This window comes from Oncorhynchus nerka, linkage group LG21 (genome assembly GCF_034236695.1).
Source record: "Oncorhynchus nerka isolate Pitt River linkage group LG21, Oner_Uvic_2.0, whole genome shotgun sequence".
NCBI classification, from domain to species: domain Eukaryota; kingdom Metazoa; phylum Chordata; class Actinopteri; order Salmoniformes; family Salmonidae; genus Oncorhynchus; species Oncorhynchus nerka.
The window spans coordinates 12,746,948-12,764,424 of record NC_088416.1 but is presented as its reverse complement, the minus strand read 5'-3'; the positions used below and the strand labels follow the sequence as shown (position 1 = coordinate 12,764,424).

Genomic DNA, 17,477 nt, shown 5'->3' with positions numbered 1-17,477 from the left:
CTAGTTTGAGAAACAGACGCCTCACAAGTCCTCAACTGTCCTCCTCTGTCCAGTTTCTGTGTTCTTTTGCCAATCTTAATCTTTTATTTTTATTGGCCAGTCTGAGATATGTATTTTTCTTTGCAACTCTGCCTAGAAGGTCAATTAAACTTTTAAAATTATAAAATTGGATTAGCTAACACAATGTGCCATTGGAGCACAGGAGTGATGGTTGCTGATAATGGGCCTCTGTACACCTATGTAGATATTCCATTAAAAAATCTACCAACTGTTTCCAGCAGCCGGTACTTTGTATGTGGTTGTGGTACTTTGTGCTGCCTCACTTGTTCTTCGGGCATTTGTTTTTGTGATGCAATTGCGTTCTGTTACAATGATTGCCTCAGTAAAGCGCTTTGTCCCAGCTACACCCACCGTTGACATTAATGGACAAAAAAAGCTTTTCTTTCAAAAACAAGGACATTTCTAAGTGACCCCAAAAGTTTGAACGGTAGTGTACATCAATTCACTTTCTAAAAACCTGTTTTCGCTTTGTCATTATGAGCTATTGTGTGTTGATAACAAAATAATGTGGTCTGAATACTTTCCGAATGCGCTGGATCTCCTCTGAATTTCACTAGCATACTTTCAAAACACTGCTCTGAAGGTCTGGTTGTCATTATACTCTCTCACTCTTATCAGATACTTACAAATCTAGGCCTCATACCCCATTTCTGCCAACTTAAAGCCCCTATGACTACTACTTACCCATTGCTCTTGCTGTCCCTCTTTTGCCATAGTACAATTGTGTGTGTGTGTGTGTGTGTGTGTGTGTGTGTGTGTGAGGCACTTCAAGGAATCAGGGATTATCTATTCAGCACATTAATCATATGCTAAATGGGGCACACCATTTCAAGAAGTAGATCAAATTAATATCTGCAGTGGCTGGTATTGAAATTGTTTGAGAGAGTAAAGGGAGCCAAGATGGATGCTGTCCTTCAGCTGTGTTAGCAGCTACAAGCCACATGACATGGAAACTGCACCAGTGGAACTCCAGGTCACGATTTCCTGCTTTGGTGGACCAAGAGACATGGAAAATGGGGGAACACAAATGATATGAGGTTCATGACATGGGAAATGCATCCTCTTAGAATTAGCTCATCTTTTCCAGAAACTCTTGAACAACGTTCCCCTCCAGGCAAAAGTGATAGACCATGGGTAGCTCTGGTCCAGGGCGCTAGTGCTTTAAGGATGTGCACTAACACTGTTGGACAAGAGCTAGACCACAGACAACAAACAAAGGACGGCATAATGTCATCACAGCTGTAGCACAAATGAAAGCACAAAAAGACACAATTTCCAAGAGACTAGCCCAGCTGCAAAACTCAATTTTGAATAACATGACAATCCATTGCAAATGAGCTAAAGTTGAACGAGAGTTAGACACATCATTAACTATTTGGTTCTGTACGAGCACTGCTACCAAATGACATTGATTGATTATATTATAACCTTATGTATATTAATCATACAGCCAACATTTAAGACAGTTTCTTACTGCAGGGTCAGTCAGTGAAATCTTGGTGTGCAGCCCAGCTGTGCACCCTTGGGCAGGACACTGGTTCTAAGCCAGCTGTGCAAACGGCTAATGTGTCAAAACAGTAAATGATCTGAATAAAATACAACTGGGAGCCTGCATCAGAAATGCAAGAAAAGCTTGCCGCTGTGTAACTCATCACCAAAAACAATACGTAGTACTAATGCTTTTAAGGTGCTATAGGCCCCAACCGAGGTTAGGAAGGACAAAACATCAACCCAACACAGTCTTTGCTGTGCTTCTACCTCACAGGACAGATATTGAATTAGGGCACTTAGGGAGAAATCATGGAAACAAATGTGTATCAAGTATCCAGGGGAGGAGAATTGGGAAAGAGTAAAACTATTATAGGCTACTGCTGCTGCGCATGGTTCTCGCCCACTCCCAAGGGGTCTTTGTCATTTCCGCTAGTTCTGTTTGGGCTTAGATAAGAGAGTACAGTATGCTATCAGCTATTTGGCTTCAGTTATGCCAAACATACCCCAGTCCAAACATTGGCGTATGTAATGTTCTATTTTCCTTGATCTACTGTTGTTTCCTAAATACTCATAGTATCACTAAATGGATGAAAAGATGGTACTGAATAACACAATGAAAAATGACTAAACTATTACTACCAATTTCAAAGGGGGTGACACTCTAGACCCAAACTGTCACAGACCTATATCCATCCTGCCCTGTCTTTCTAAAGTCTTCGAAAGCCAAGTTAACAAACAGATCACTGACCATTTCGAATCCCACCGTACCTTCTCCGCTGTGCAATCCAGTTTCCAAGCTGATCACAGGTGCACCTCAGCCACGCTCAAGGTACTAAACGATATCATAACCGCCATCGATAAAAGACAGTACTGTGCAGCCGCCTTCATCGACCTGGCCAAGGCTTTCGACTCTGTCAATCACCACATTCTTATCGACAGACTCAACAGCCTTGGTTTCTCAAATGACTGCCTCACCTGGTTCACCAACTACTTCTCTGATAGAGTTCAGTGTGTACAATCGGAGAGCCTGTTGTCCGGACCTCTGGCAGTCTCTATGGGGGTACCACAGGGTTAAATTCTCGGGCCGTCTATTTTCTCTGTATATATCAATGATGTTGCTCTTGCTGCAGGTGATTCCCTGATCCACCACTACGCAGACGACACCATTCTGTTTACATCTGGCCCTTATTTGGACATTGTTAACTAACCTCCAAACAAGCTTCAGTGCCATACAACAATCCTTCTGTGGCCTCCAACTGCTCTTAAAACGCTAGTAAGACCAAATGCATGCTTTTCAACCGTTCGCTGCCCGCACCCGCCCGCCTGACTAGCATCACTACTCTGAACGGTTCTGACCTAGAATATGTGGACAACTACAAATACCTAGGTGTCTGGTTAGACTGTAAACTCTCCTTCCAGACTCACATTAAACATATCCAATCCAAATGTAAATCTAGAATCGGCTTCCTATTTCGCAACAAAGCATCCTTCACTCATGTTGCCAAACATACCCTCGTAAAACTGACCATCCTACTGGTCCTCAACTTCGGCGATGTCATTTACAAAATAGCCTCCAACACTACTCAACAAATTTGATGCAGGCTATCACAGTGCCATCCGTTTTGTCACCAAAGCCCCTTATACCATCCACCACTGCGACCTGTATGCAGTAGTCGGCTGGCCCTCGCTACATATTCGTAGCCAGACCCACTGGCTCCAGGTCATCTATAAGTCTATGCTAGGTAAAGCTCCGCCTTATCTCAGTTCACTGGTCACAATAACAACACCCACCCATAGCACACGTTCCAGCAGGTATATCTCACTGGTCTTCCCCATAGCCAACACCTGCTTTGGCCGCCTTTCCTTCCAGTTCTCTGCTGCAAATGACTGGAACTAATTGCAAAAAAATCGCTCAAGCTGGAGACTAATATTTCCCTCACTAACTTTAAACATCAGCTAACCGATCGCTGCAGCTGTACATCTGTAAATAGCCCATCCAATCTACCTACCTCATCCCCATATTGTTTTTATTTACTTTTCTGTTCTTTTGCACCCCAGTATTTCTACTTGCACATCATCATCTGCTCATCTATCACTCCAGTGTTAATTTGCCAAACTGTAATTACTTCGCTACTATGGCCTATTTATTGCCTTACCTCCTCACGTCATTTGCACACACTGTACATAGACTTTCTTTTTTTTCTATTGTGTTATTGACTGTACGCTTGTTTATTCCATGTGTGTTGTGTTGTTTGTGTCGCACTGCTTTGTTTTATCTTGGCCAGGTCACAGTTGTAAATGAGAACTTGTTCTCAACCATCTTACCTGATTAAATTAAGGTGAACTAAATAAAATAAAAAATCAATTACATCAGCTTAAATGGCCTAGTATTTTAGACACAAAAAGGGCACTGGGGAGGCTGCAAGACTAATGGCTCAGTCTCTAGGCATTCTCAGACTTTGGTCCCTATAACAAGAGTGTAAATTCCTTTTAGCCTAAAAGACACAGCTGTGGAAACTTGCTTGCAATGGTGGTCCTACTGAAGGGGAGATGGCCCAAGCATGTCCAAGTTGGCTGACCACTCCCAAAACAATGTACATACCATCACCCAAACCATTTTTTTCACATTTTAGTCAACACTCATATCCAGAGCGACTTACAGGAGCAATTATGCTCAAGGGCACTTCAGACGATTTTTCACCTAGTCAGCACAGAGATTCAAACCAGCGATCTTTCGGTTACTGGCCCAATGCTCTTAACTGCTAGGCTACCAGCCACATGCGCACACACGCATGATAACATGCACACACACGCATGATAACATGCACACACACACACACAGCGAGGCTGTGTGGTCCTCACCTGTAACCCCAGTGGTCACAGCTGTTCCCCACCCTTCCACCCCCCTCTTTTACTGACCATCACCTGCCCTGATAGAAAACAGGATGCCACCCTCTCCACCACCTTTTTCACTATACCACATGCTGTTGTGTCAATTTCAAATACCAGCCCCAAACACACCAGGTATCAGTTTATGTGATGACATTCATTGTCTTTTTAATAGAAGATTTTAAAAGCAGTTTGGAGTTAAAAGGTCCCATGGATAAAATGGCTGGTTGCTTACAGTGGAAGGGGCATACAGTATCTGTGCAGTTTGAGCATGACTGTTTTATCAGTCATTTCACTGGATGAGCAGATAATGTAAGAAGAGTTTAGGGAAAATGGGGCCTGAAGGTGAGAGAAATTCAATTCAAGGCAGAATTCTGAAAATAATCTCTCCTTAACACAACTGATTTATTTATTGTGAAACCATCAGGGCACATAAATAACTGTTCCACTGCTCCCTGAACAGATGATACTCATTGAAAGGGCTACCTTGATTTTAGCCCGGCACTTGCGGGGCGCAGGCACAAGACGCACTGGGCTGAGCAGACCCACGGGAGACACAGTGCGTAGGGCTGGTGCCATATAACACGGATCGAGGAGACGCACTGGAGACCAGATGCCCTGAGCCGGCTTCATCCCTCCTGGCTTGATGCCCATTCTAGCCCGGCCAATACAAGGAGCTGCGATGTAGCGCACTGGGCTATGTATCTGGGCTATGTATGCGCACTGGGGACACCGTGGGCTTCACCGCATTACACGGTGCCTGCCCGGTCACTCTCTCTCCACGGTAAGCACAGGAAGTTAGCTCAGGTCTCCTACTTGACTTTGCCAATCTCCCCATGTGCCCCCCCCCCTCCCCCCAAGAAATGTTTGGGGCTGCTTCTCGGGCTTCCTTGCTAGCCGTGTTCCCTCGTACCACTGGTTCACCTCTCCTGGCTGCCTCCACCTGTTCCCATGGGAGGCGATCCCTTCCAGCCAGAACGTGGTACGTGTTCAGCATATTATTAAATATAACTGAACACTAAATACAAAGTAACAAAAGGCACAACCGAAACAGCGCCGTCAGGTGCAAAACACACTAAACAGAAAATAACTACCCACAACTCAAGGGCGAAAACAGGCTGCCTAAGTATGGTTCTCAATCAGAGACAACGATTGACAGCTGCCTCTGATTGGGAACCATACCAGGCCAAACACCTAGAAATACAAACATAGAATGCCCACCCCAACTCACGCCCTGACCAACCTAAAATAGAGACATAAAAAGAGGAACTAAGGTCAGGACGTGACATGGTGTAACTGCACAGAGACTCAAATTGAGAAAAACATAGACAAAAACAACAACCTAAAGATACTGGAAAATGCATGTATATCGGTTGTGGATATGCCAGGATATCATCATTTTGTAACTTTCAGTTCTTGAACACATAATTTGGAAACCAAATATGATGTAATATTTGGTCTGTGCATTTGTGCATATGTGTGATATTAGACAGATGGATATGTGTTTGAGTGCTTGTGTCTTTCTGCATTCACACACTGAAGTTTTTCCCCATTGCAAAGGGACCCCGCCCTTTCAGACAAGGCTGAGAGGGGCTGGCAGACACTAGGTCTGCATACAGCAAATGGTCTTAAGAAAAGAGCCTGATCCATCAAGCAAAACCTAATAGCAAAATGCACCAGAGTGCCAAACTTTAATGCCACTATGCCATAGAAAGCCTGATCAAAAACTATTCCGTAGAACCATTAAAACCCCAAATAACTTGAAACAAACATGTCACTCAAGCCTTGTGGTTTAGAAAAAGTATTGATTCAGTAATATCAAGTCCCATATAATACCCACAGTGTAACTAAATTGCAGGTCTTAGAGTTATTAAAAATCCTTTAAATCCTATAACACCTTTAACTGTGCATGTGTTCCTTTGTTTTTCGCAATGGATATTTCACAACTTCAGTTCCCACTGTGGCTGGCATAACTTTTTGTAGGTAGGATAGATAGGCCTACCAGGTAAACTTAACGTGCCACCACTGGAACGAGGAAGTTACTGGTTGCTTGAAAAATAGATGCTTGCAGTAACTTCGGCCTACAGCTTCACTACCATAGAGCCGAGTATTTGGCTCAGCAGAATCACTTTGTTTAACTGACTCATCTCCCTCATTGCTCGCATTTTAAAATGTTGTTGGAGTCCTTCTGTGACTAGGACATTGAGGACTCGACTCGACCAGGTCGCATTAGTGCTGCAACGCTGGACTGGTTTGATGTTGAAGCCCGCATGTAGCACCAACTGCAAAGATTTAGTCCACCAAATAAAAACTATATTGGAGACACAAACAACATGTTGATGAGATACATGTAAAGTATTTGGTCACTAGCACATACTAAAGAAAACCATGTAGGTGATGCTTCACGTCCTCCAAGTTATGTTTTGAGGAGGAGCCGAACACTTGCGTATTGCTAGTTACTATATCAACATCGCATCAAGCAATGACAGATTTTAGCTGCCAATGTAACATTAGCCAACAGCGGCCATTTCAACTACCGATACACTTCACCTAAAATGAGTAATGTTGTCTATATCAATAACCCAAAATTATCAATCGTTAACAACTACGCACCACGTAAAACAAGGACCATAAAATAGTGGAATTTCTGTTATTGTGCACAACCTAACTCACACATCCTGTTAATGCCACAGTTAGCCAGTCTAACTGTACAGAATAAACAAACCAGCTAATCCTTGCCCTCGCAGCATCACCATGAGCTACCTTTCGCGCAGCGCCACAGATCCGCACGACCACGCCTGTTTGCGTCCATTCTACTGTACCGTTATTCCACCCATAATGAAAGTCACAGAACACCATGCAAATTGATATCAGACAATATACAAATGAAATATTATCCAAATTGCGCATAATGTATAAGATAGGCCTTTAAATAAAGGCATTTCTGATATGAGCAGTAGGCCTACAACATCAACATGTCTAATGAATTTAATAGCAAAGGCCTATAAAAAAAAAACAAAGACCGACAAAACATAGTTTCAATCGTATGTCTATATACACGTGATTCACGATTTCATATTTGCTTAATTTCACAATTTTCCATCACCTCACAGTAAATTTAGGTAACCTATTTGCTTTGTAGCCAATCGGTGGAACGGAGATTGTCTAACCTCGGCCCTAATTACATTATAACTGGCAATATGATGAGAAACTCGTCTGTTTGAAACAACACATTTTTTGACTTACCAATCAAATAATAAGGAACGAACTTCACCGCCTTCAGAGTCCGCAACGGGCAAACGAGAGGCTGGGCAACAAGAGCTGGGAATGACTGGGAGAATCCGCACTGCCGCTTCCAGTCCACCAAAAACTGTAATGCTGCACTGATTTTCGAAGGGGCGGGGATTATAGAGACTGAAGTAAACCTATCAGAGGCTACACTAAATAAAACAATTGGAATATTTGTTATAGATTATATTAAAAACATAAATGAAATATTACATAGTCTAGCCTACATCAACATACAGTTTAAATCGGAAGTTTACATAGTTGTATTTATTTATTTTTATTTCACCTTTATTTAACCAGGTAGGCAAGTTGAGAACAAGTTCTCATTTACAATCGCGACCTGGCCAAGATAAAGCAAAGCAGTTCGACACATACAATGACACAGAGTTACACGTGGAGTAAAACAAACATACAGTCATTAATACAGTATAAACAAGTCTATATACGATGTGAGCAAATGAGGTGAGATAAGGGAGGTAAAGGCAAAAAAAAAGGCCATGGTGGCAAAGTAAATAAAATAGAGCAAAATAAATAAATAAATAAATCAAATAAATACAGTAGGGAAAGAGGTAGTTGTTTGGTTAAATTATAGGTGGGCTATGTACAGGTGCAGTAATCTGTGAGCTGCTCTGACAGTTGGTGCTTAAAGCTAGTGAGGGAGATAAGTGTTTCCAGTTTGAAATGTTTGTAGTTCGTTCCAGTCATTGGCAGCAGAGAACTGGAAGGAGAGGCGGCCAAAGAAATAATTGGTTTTGGGGGTGACCAGAGAGATATACCTGCTGTAGCGCGTGCTACAGGTGGGTGATGCTATGGTGGGGGGACTTTACCTAGCAGGGTCTTATAGATGACCTGTGGGTTTGGCGACAAGTATGAAGCGTACAGGTCGCAATGGTGGGTAGTATATGGGGCTTTGGTGACAAAACAGATTGCACTGTGATAGACTGCATCCAATTTGTTGAGTAGGGTATTGGAGGCTATTTTGTAAATGACATCGCCGAAGTCGAGGATTGGTAGGATGGTCAGTTTTACAAGGGTATGTTTGGCAGCATGAGTGAAGGATGCTTTGTTGCGAAATAGGAAGCCAATTCTAGATTTAACTTTGGATTGGAGATGTTTGATGTGGGTCTGGAAGGAGCGTTTACAGTATAACCAGACACCTAGGTATTTGTAGTTGTCCACATATTCTAAGTCAGAGCCGTCCAGAGTAGTGATGTTGGACAGGCGGGCAGGTAGCGATTGGTTGAAGAGCATGCATTTAGTTTTACTTGTATTTAAGAGCAATTGGAGGCCACGGAAGGAGAGTTGTATGGCATTGAAGCTTGCCTGGAGGGTTGTTAACACAGTGTCCAAAGAAGGGCCAGAAGTATACAGAATGGTGTCGTCTGCGTAGAGGTGGATCAGAGACTCACCAGCAGCAAGAGCGACATCATTGATGTATACAGAGAAGAGAGTCGGTCCAAGAATTGAACCCTGTGGCACCCCCATAGAGACTGCCAGAGGTCCGGACAGCAGACCCTCCGATTTGACACACTGAACTCTATCAGAGAAGTAGTTGGTGAACCAGGCGAGGCAATCATTTGAGAAACCAAGGCTGTAGAGTCTGCCGATGTGGTGATTGACAGAGTCGAAAGCCCTGGCCAGATCAATGAATACGGCTGCACAGTAATGTTTCTTATCGATGGCGGCTAAGATATCGTTTAGGACCTTGCGCGTTGCTGAGGTGCACCCATAACCAGCTCTGAAACCAGATTGCATAGCAGAGAAGGTATGGTGAGATTCAAAATGGTCGGTAATCGGTTTGTGGACTTGGCTTTCGAAGACCTTAGAAAGGCAGGGTAGGATAGATATAAGTCTGTAGCAGTTTGGGTCAAGAGTGTCCCCCCCCCTTTGAAGAGGGGGATGACCGCAGCTGCTTTCCAATCTTTGGGAATCTCAGACGACACGAAAGAGAGGTTGAACAGGCTAGTAATAGGGGTGGCAACAATTTCGGCAGATAATTTTAGAAAGGGTCCAGATTGTCTAGCCCGGCTGATTTGTAGGGGTCCAGATTTTGCAGCTCTTTCAGAACATCAGCTGACTGGATTTGGGAGAAGGAGAAATGGGCAAGGCTTGGGCGAGTTGCTGTGGGGGGTGCAGTGCTGTTGACCGGGGTAATAGTAGCCAGGTGGAAAGCATGGCCAGCCGTAGAAAAATGCTTATTGAAATTCTCAATTATGGTGGATTTGTCAGTGGTGACAGTGTTTCCTATCTTCAGTGCAGTGGGCAGCTGGGAGGAGGTGTTCTTATTCTCCATGGACTTTACATTGTCCCATAACATTGAGTTAGTGTTGCAGGAAGCAAATTTCTGCTTGAAAAAGCTAGCCTTGGCTTTTCTAACTGCCTGTGTATAATGGTTTCTATCTTCCCTGAACAGCTGCATATCACGGGGGCTGTTCGATGCTAATGCAGAACGCCATAGGATGTTTTTGTGTTGGTTAAGGGCAGTCAGGTCTGGGGAGAACCAAGGGCTATATCTGTTCCTGGTTCTAAATTTCTTGAATGGGGCATGCTTATTTAAGATGGTTAGGAAGGGATTGTAAAAAAAACAAAAAACAGGCATCCTCTACTGACGGGATGAGATCAATATCCTTCCAGGATACCCCGACCAGGTTGATTAGAAAGGCCTGCTCGCTGAAGTGTTTCAGGGAGCGTTTGACAGTGATGAGTGGAGGTCGTTTGACCGCTGACACATTACGGATGCAGGCAATGATCGCTGAGATCTTGGTTGAAGACAGCAGAGGTGTATTTAGAGGGCAAGTTGGTTAGGATGATATCAATGAGAGTGCCTGTGTTTAAGGCTTTGGGGACGTACCTGGTAGGTTCATTGATAATTTGTGTGAGATTGAGGGCATCAAGCTTAGATTGTAGGATGGCTGGGGTGTTAAAAGCATGTTCCAGTTTAGGTCGCCTAGCAGCACGAGCTCTGAAGATAGACGGGGGGCAATCAGTTCACATATGGTGTCCAGAGCACAGCTGGGGGCAGAGGGTGGTCTATAGCAGGCGGCAACGGTGAGAGACTTGTTTTTAGAGAGGTGGATTTTTAAAAGTAGAAGTTCAAATTGTTTGGCTACAGACCTGGATAGTAGGACAGAACTCTGCAGGCTATCTTTGCAGTAGATTGCAACACTGCAGTTCTATCTTGTCTAAAAATGTTGTAGTTTGGGATGAAAATGTCAGAATATTTGGTGGTCTTCCTAAGCCAGGATTCAGACACAGCTAGAAAATCCGGGTTGGCAGAGTGTGTTAACCTGTTGCCTCTACTTGGGACGCTTGCGTCCCAACTAGAGCTCTGGAAATGCAAATGCGCTACGCTAAATGCTAATAGTATTAGTTAAAACTCAAAAGTTCATTAAAATACACATGCAGGGTATCAAATTAAAGCTACACTCGTTGTGAATCCAGGCAACAAGTCCGATTTTTAAAATGCTTTTCGGCGACAGCATGAGAAGCTATTATCTGATAGCATGCACCAATACACTACAACAGAAAAGCACAGCAGGGGACGTAAACAAAATAATTAGCATTTCGGCTTTACACAAACCGCACAATAAAATAGAAAACAGTCATTACCTTTCACCATCTTCTTTGTTGGCACTCCTAGATGTCCCATAAACACTATTGGGTCTTTATTTCGATTAAATCGGGCCATATAAAGCCAAGATATCGTTATATGTAGACTGTGTGATAAACGAAAAAAACAGCGATTTCACAACGTAACGTCATTTTTTAAAATTCAAAAAGTAGACGATAAACTTTCACAAAACACTTCGAAATACGTTTGTAATGCTACTTTAGGTATTAGTAAACGTTAATAAGCGATAAAAATCATCCGTAGGCGATGTAAATATCATTAGCTGTCGTCTTGGAAAAAATTTCAGGAGAGAGCTCTTCCGGAATGATCTGGGCGGAGACCGGAGGTAAGCGGTGCCCCTCTTTCGGTTCAACCAAGAATCAAAGATGATTAAATTCACAAGACTCTCGACAACACGGGGATGCTGTCGGAGTTGAATGCTCGGTCTTATCTAATTCGGCTCACTGTTAACAATTGCTGGAAGTGGCGCAAGGATATTTATTTCCATTTTCTGTGATCAGGTTTTCCTGCGCTTTCCGATGTAACGCACGTTATGTAATAGCCACAGTCGTGATTTAACCAGTTTTAAAAACGTCCGAGGGTTTCCTATCCACACATTCTAACCATATGAACGTACTATATTCCTGGCATGAGTAGCAGGGCGCTGAAATGTTGCGCGATTTTTAACAAAATGTTCAAAAAAGTAGAGGGTCGACTGAAGAGGTTAAAGCAGTGAATAGAACAAACTTAGGGATGAGGCTTCTAATGTTAACATGCATGAAACCAAGGCCATTACAGGTGCAGAAGTCATCAAAAGAGAGCGCCTGGGGAATAGGAGTGGAGCTAGGCACTGCAGGGCCTGGATTCACCTCTACATCGCCAGAGCAACAGAGGAGGAGTAGGATAAGGGTACGGCTAAAAGCAATAAGAATTGGTCGTCTAGAACGTCTGGAACAGAGAGTAAAAGGAGGTTTCTGGGGGCGATAAAATAGCTTCAAGGTATAATGTACAGATAAAGGTATGGTAGGATGTGAATACAGTAGAGGTAAACCTAGGTATTGAGTGATGATGAGAGAGATATTGTCTCTAGAAACATCATTGAAACCAGGAGATGTCATTGCATGTGTGGGTGGTGGACCTAATAGGTTGGATAAGGTATAGTGAGCAGGACTAGAGGCTCTACAGTGAAATAAGCCAATAAACACTAACCAGAACAGCAATGGACAAGGCATATTGACATTAAGGAGAGGCATGCTTAGTCGAGGGATCAAAAGGGTCCAGTGAGTAGTGAGGTTGGTTGGGGTCACGGCGATTTAGACAGCTAGCCGGACCATCGGTAGCAAGCTAGTATAGGATGGAGGTCTGTTATTAGCCACCTTGTGTGTTTCCGTCGGTAGGATTAGTGGGGTTCCGTATGGTAGAGGGGATGAATACAATTCACACAAAAAAAAAAATATATAGTTATAGAGGCCCAAGAAAAAAATAAAATAAAATTAATTGTCCGATAGCTGTCTTATCGGCTGCTATCTGAATAGACCTAACGGTTAGCGGACCGCAGATGGGCGTACAGGTAACGTTGCGACGGAGTAGCCAGCCGGATAACTCCCTCGGGTAGATAACGTCGGTAGTCCAGTTGTGAAGGCCCGGTGGGGCTCCGCGTTGGCAGCAAAACGGGTCAGGATAGGTGATTGTAGCCCAGGAGTGATTGATGGAACTCTTCAGCTGGCTAGCTCCGGAATAATTGATGTTTGCTCCGGAATCGACGAAAGTCGGATAGCAGCTAGTTAGCTGCAAGATCCAGGTATAAATGTCCAGAGTTAGCGGTTGAAATCCAGGGACATGGAGAGAAATAGGTCCGGTATGTTCCAGTCCGAGCCGCGCCGAACAAAACTGGCGATAGATTAGAGCTAAACCGTGGTCCAGATGAGAAAAAGGTGTTTATCCCCCTCAAGTCAATGTCTCCACGCCTTCAGAGCCTTGACGACAACCAACAGCTCCTGGTCCCCCACGTCATAGTTTCGCTCCGCCGGACTAAGCTTCCTCGAGAAAAAGGCACAGGGGCGGAGCTTTGGTGGCGTACCCGAGCACTGAGAGAGCACGGCTCCTATCCCAGCCTCGGACGCGTCCACCTCTGGATGGGCCAGCATGGGAGCAGAGGTAAACAGAGCCCTCAGGTGACCAAAAGCCCTGTCCGCCACTGCAAACGCACCAGTCCCCCCTTCAGCAGTGAGGTAAAGGGAGCCGCTACCTGACCAAAACCCCGGATAAACCTCCGGTAGTAATTGGCAAACCCTAGAAACCGCTGCACCTCCTTTACCGTGGTGGGAGTCGGCCAATTAGGCACAGCTGAAATGCGGTCACTCTCCATCTCCACCCCTGAAGTGGAAATGCGGTACCCTAGGAAGGAGACGGACTGTTGGAAGAACAGGCATTTCTCAGCTTTGACGTACAGGTCATGCTCCAACAGACGACCAAGCACCCTGCGCACCAGGGACACATGCTTGGTACTTGTAGCGGAGTATATCAGAATGTCATCCATATACACCTTGCCCGTGCAGGTCCCTGAAAATCTTGTCTATAAAGGCATGGAAGACTGATGGAGCATTCATCAACCTGTACGGCATGACGAGGTACTCATAATGCCCTAAGTTAGTACTGAAAGCAGTATTCCACTCGTCTCCCTCCCAGACACGCACCAGGTTGTACGTGCTCGTGAGATCTAGTTTGGTGAAGAAGCACGCCCCGTGCATTGACTCAATCGCTGTGGCTATGAGAGGTAGCGGGTAACTGTACCTCACAGTGATCTGTTTAGACCTCGATAGTCAATACACAGGCGCAGACCTCCCTTCTTCACAAAAAAGAAACTCGAGGAGGCGGGTGAAGTGGAGGACCGAATGTAGCCCAGACGCAGAGATTCGGAGACATAAGTTTCCATAGCCACCGTCTAAGCCTGTGACAGGGGATACACGTGACTCCTGGGAAGTGCGGCGTCTACCAGGAGATTTATCGCACAATCCCACTGTCAATGGGGTGGTAATTGAGTCGCCTTCTTTTTGGAGAAGGCGAGAGCCAAATCGGCATATTCAGTGGGGGATGCGCACAGTGGAAACCTGGTCTGGACTCTCCACCGTAGTAGCACCAACGGAAACCCCTAAACATCTACCCGAGCACTCTCGCGACCACCCCGTGAGAGCCCTCTGTTGCCACGAGACAGTGGGCTCATGACAGGCTAACCAGGGTAGGCCTAGCACCACGGGAAACGCAGGAGAGTCCAATAAAGAGACCGATTATCTCCTTGTGATCCCCCTGCGTCACCATGCCCAGGGGAGCGGTGGCCTCCCTAATCCGGACCCTAATGGTCGACTGTCTAAGGCGTGAACGGGGAAGGGCACAGCCATGGGAACAATCGGGATCTCTAAACTATAGGCAAACGATTTGTCTATAAAATTCCGAACCGCGCCTGACTCGACGAGTGCCTTATGCTGGGAATGCGGAGAAAGTTCAGGAAAAGTGACATACATGTGTGGAACAGAGGGCTCTGAGTGAGAATGGTGCCGGCTCACCTGGGGTGACACCAGAGTGCCCTGCCTACTGTCTCGATCCCCAGAGGAACCAACCCGGCACCGACCAGCAGTGTGACCTCTGCGGCCACAGATGGTGCACGAGACGGAAACTCCTCCGGTCTCCCTGCGCACAGCACCTCCCAGTCTCCATGGGCATCGGAGCGGTGGTGCTGGGGGATGGAACCGACAGACCCCGCTCTGGACGTCCGCGGGTAGCCAGCAGGTTATCCAACCGAATAGACAGGTCCACCAGCTGGTCGAAGGTGAGGGTGGTGTCCCTGCAGGCCAACTCCCGACGGACGTCCTCGCGCAAACTGCCAGGGTCCGAAAGTCCATGGCAAAAATGAAAAGTGGATCGACTAGAAATCAGTGACGCCGACCACCGAACACAACCCGAACAAGGAGAGTAAACGACTTCGGTGGAAGCCGTGACAGGCCAGGTCGCAGTTGTAAATGAGAACGTGTCCTTAACTGGCCTACCTGGTTAAATAAATAAATATAAAATAGTTGTTCTACTTGTGCTCTTTCCACAGATAGCTCTGTCTTGCTGATAACATCTGATCTGATGCGACTCCATATGCGATTTGACTCCTGTATTACTGATTGTATTCAATAAAACGTTGTTAGGGTTGTGTCAATTCAAATCTGGTATCAGAACAAGTATGACACGGAGTCACCGATTGTATACTATGTACTTTTTATTAGCTAAGCAATAAGTGGTAAATGCAATTTTCTTATATACGGGTTCGCTGTAATACCACGCAGGGCAGAACAGAGAACTGACTTGTTCCTGACAAAGTTATTATAATATACTCTGACAGAAGTAGTTCCCGCTTCTGAGCTGGCCTGTCAGAGTAGAGACTGGGTGTGGTTTAAACTCACTCAGCCTATCGTTGATTGTTGGCGCAGGAGCTGGTCCCAGCCCCTAGGCGCTTCAGCGGTCAGGCGTTGTTGCTGTGTAGAATATCTATGCGCTCATACTCTCAATACAGTTATCACACACACCTGGCTTCTGTTATCTAACAAAAGACTGTTTTCTACACTACGTTCTGCATGTGTCCCCCGCAACTCATTGCACAGTTCCTGTTTTTATGTTATTCTGTATTTTTCCACCACGAGAAAGGCCCATGGCCCTGAAACTGTTGACACCCTAGATTAGCTGCAATTCACACTATGCTACACAATGTCTCAAGTCAACTATGTTGCACAACACATACACCCACACAAGCCAACAGCAGATAATATTCAATCACATATGATATGGTAACGGGCTATAGTGCATAACACAGAACCTCACAACGTCCAATGTCAAATATAAATAATTTCGGATTCTATACTTGATAGATGGTAGTTCCCAATCAGACAATTACTATAACAAAAATGTTTTCCTCAGTGCAATGTTTGGTGAATGCAAGGTGTTTTTGGTCCTCAGTCCTCTTATGTGTACTAATTCAGCTTTAAATGACCATCATCGAATCCATCCTCACCTCCTTCATTACTGCAACGGATTGTCCAGTCTTCTGAGAGGGTCATTGGCTGCCACCTGCCCTCCATCGCGGGTCCTGTATGACTCCAGGGCGAAGAACCATGCAAGAAAGATCATCGACGACCCCTTCCACACTCTCTTCCAAAGATTCCCCTCTAGCAAACGGTTCAGGTTAATCACAACCAAAATCTCATGCCTCCTGAACACTTTCTTCCCCCATGACATGGCCCTCTCCAACCATCCACCTGGTCCTCTTATCCATGGACTTTGCACTCTACATTATTCATTTACAGACTATGCACCCTGCACTAATCATCCCAAAACTGCACATTGCTCTTTGCACATCTCTTATATCCATAATTTAGCTTTTTTTTTTTTTTACATTTGTCATTTAGCAGATGCTCTTATCCAGAGCGACTTATAGGAGCCATTAGGGTAAAGTGCCTTGCTCAAGTGCTCAACAGATTTTTCACATTTGGCTCGGTTACTGGTAGGGTTGCCAACTTTCTCACTGCCAGATAAGGGACAAAAGGTTGCGTGCCAGTGCACGGTGCCACGGGGGTATGGTGTTGTGTGAAAGAATATACAGTGTATATTCTTATTCAATTGGAAAAGCAAGACATTTGCATATTCCATTTCGCCTATAGCTTTACTAAAACTGTATCGTTATGTAAACGTATGTGAATAAACCTCAAAATAAATGATCAATAAATGAAGTCATTACATGACAAGTCACAGTTCCCAGATATTTGAAGTTCATTTTTGATCAGCTCTGTGCTACATCGTTTTCTTGAGTCTGACCATTTAATGGTCATCAGGCATTTGAGTCTGGCACACTGAGGACAAATGAGACAATCCTGAACATGTTGATCAAGTTGGCTTTCCCTAGGTTTTGGAAAACTGCCACCTACTTCTCACTGGTGGATTTTGTGGTATCCTGTCTGGCTCTCTGTATTTCCTCCTGGCACAACACTCTTTATAGAGTAGGTCCATACTGACTGTCTCTGTCATTTCGAGGGCAACCAAGCACCTGCTCCAGGTCAGTGAAGGAGAGCTCCTCATAGAGGCCGATCAGTTTCACCATTACATT

At 44.8% G+C, this 17,477-nt stretch overlaps 1 pseudogene; it reads right to left on the bottom strand.

The window, feature by feature from the left end:
* The window catches only part of LOC115103938 (spectrin beta chain, non-erythrocytic 1-like), a 115,652-nt pseudogene extending 99,034 nt beyond the window's left edge, over nucleotides 1-16,618 (bottom strand).
* Between the last annotated feature and the right edge of the window lie 859 nt (nucleotides 16,619-17,477).